Raw genomic sequence first — 2,367 nt, forward strand, 5'->3', positions numbered from 1 at the left:
ACCAGTCCTTGGAGAGAGACATCATGTTTGGGAGAGGAGAGGGACAGCGCAGGAGAGGAAGACCCTCGATAATATGGATTGATTCAGTGATTGGGGTGGCAGGAGTAGGTGTGTCAGAGACAGTGAGTTTGGCACAGGATAGTGCAGGATTTAACGCTCTTCTATATAGGGTCGCTATGAGTCGCAAGTGACTTGAGGACACATAACAACAACATGAAACCAGAAAAATCTTCAAGATAGACTAACACTAATCCACTACCACGTGAAAAAAAATGTAACATATAAATCCAAATACCCCAAATATTTAGATTGTTGCTGTTGTTGTTCCCCACTCCCCCTTAGATTCTGATTGGCAGTGGGTTGGAAAAGGTGATGGAGTTGGCACAGAGAGACTCCACCACCACCAGTATCACAAGGGCTGCAAGAGTGACAGGAAAGCACAGCCTGAAGCACTAGATGGGACCTTCTCCTCAAGTGTTAAGTTTAGGAGGGCAGCCTTAGAACACCTCCACTTAGTAGGCATGGTTAGAGACAAAGAGGGACTTGCTGGATGCAGCCCAGCGTGACCACTTGGGGTGTACTTTCCTTGGCAGGTGAGGCTGTTGGCCAAGGCTTGCTTGATATCCTCTTTCTGAGCTACCTTCAGATTCACCTCCTTCCCATCCCAGGTCTCCAGCACAGAGGTCTGCAGGGCTTGGCCACAGGATAAAGTCAGGGCCCATGGCTTCAGCAGGGGTGCTTGTTGACGACACTGAGGTTGATGAATGCCTCCTTCTTATTCTGGTCTCCAGACAGGAAGATAATCCCAGGAACAGCTGGAATGGGGTGGGAGCTGGGGGCCTGGACAGGGAGGGGCGCGTGCTGGGGAGGTTGGCCTGTGCTGTAACAGTTGCCATGGCACTCTTCTCCTGAGAAAACTTCTGTGTGTAGGTGTGGCCTGGGGTTAACATATTGGGCTTCAGCAAAGTGCCTTCCTGATAGATGCAGTGGTCGCACAGAGCCATGTAGACTGCAGCCAGTACCTTCTCAGTTGCACACTGACAAGGCTTCAGGACATGGTCCCCATCAGGGAGGATCTCAGGCTCCAGGAAAGGCGTGTTCCCATTCTGCTAGCAGATGCTGGCATAACGGACCAGCGCCTTGACATTTCCCATGATGGCAAGCCTTAGGGGGTATGTTCCCCAATCTTCAGCACATGGTGTCACTTGGCAAAGTCAGCTCCATCCTTCTAGTAATGGGCACAGCGCTCGGACAGCCCATCCAGTCCTTGGGTGATGGTCTTGCCATTAGTTCCTGCCTGGGGCACCACACCCTTGTCTACCCTGATGCCCACACCATTACGAACAGTACAAATACCTAATAACGTGGTGAAGCCATAGGCCACAGTGATGAAACTTTAATATCACTGCTTTTAAGTAGATTATTAAAATATGTTTTGAAAACTGTGAGCACCAGAGAAGCTGTGATGTAGCAAGAAATTGAAAACATTAATCACTTGGAAATACACATGAAGAAAAATATTTAAACAGTGTCTGCCATATTTCATAGCATTTCAGTTGATCCACAATCAAATTCTAGTTTCAGGGTATTATTTACAAGGCAAAAAAAAAAAGTCCAAATCAAATATTTTTATAGAGGTCAATACATAGTAGAAATAGAGACCTTTTATTCTAATCCATTTCTTTTCTCTAAATATGACAATACTAAAGTTATTTTTTAAAAAAAATAGTAGGAGTTCTAAAATTATTTTCCAAAAAGAAAAATCTAATGAGGACAGACTACTTACCTCAAGAGAAAGTCTGGGGGAAAAAATGATGGAATGAGTAAAAGTGCTAGTAAGATAAAATTGTTAAAAGTACAGTCCTCAGTAATATATAACTATAGTCAATTATTTATAAACTGAAAGAATGTTCTTTGAAATGTCAAGGCCAACCAAGCTCTATGAACAACTGTTTAATTAGAAAACCGAAGCAGATAATGTAAGCTATTGATCAGCTGGCAAACTGCTCTGAAAGAAAAGTATTTCCATAGACTCAGATTAATTTAATGCTGAGGAATATCAAAGCAGCTAAACTCATTGGCATATGTTAAGTGGCAAAGAATAAAACAGACTGGGCTTATAGCCAGGTTTAGACATGGCTCCATTGAATATTCATTCTTGGATTGTTCTATAACTGATCACTCTACAAAAAGGTGCAATAATTCCAGCTTGCCAAAGAATAATACTTGTGATCCAAAGCAAACTAAGCTGATCCCCTTCCCAGGGTAATTTTTAAAGTATTGTCTTGCTTCTGTTTCTTAACACACTTAATTTCCAAACAAACAGTGTAGCCAAGCAAACCGTGTAGTGTCCAAATAGTAAAGAAA

At 43.1% G+C, this 2,367-nt stretch overlaps 1 pseudogene; it reads right to left on the reverse strand.

The window, feature by feature from the left end:
- Positions 1-512: 512 nt before the first annotated feature.
- LOC102859050 lies at positions 513-1,356 on the reverse strand (annotated as a pseudogene).
- Positions 1,357-2,367: the final 1,011 nt, after the last annotated feature.

This window comes from Elephantulus edwardii, unplaced genomic scaffold (genome assembly GCF_000299155.1).
Source record: "Elephantulus edwardii isolate Elephantulus edwardi_28Jun2011 unplaced genomic scaffold, EleEdw1.0 scaffold00108, whole genome shotgun sequence".
Lineage (NCBI taxonomy): Eukaryota > Metazoa > Chordata > Mammalia > Macroscelidea > Macroscelididae > Elephantulus > Elephantulus edwardii.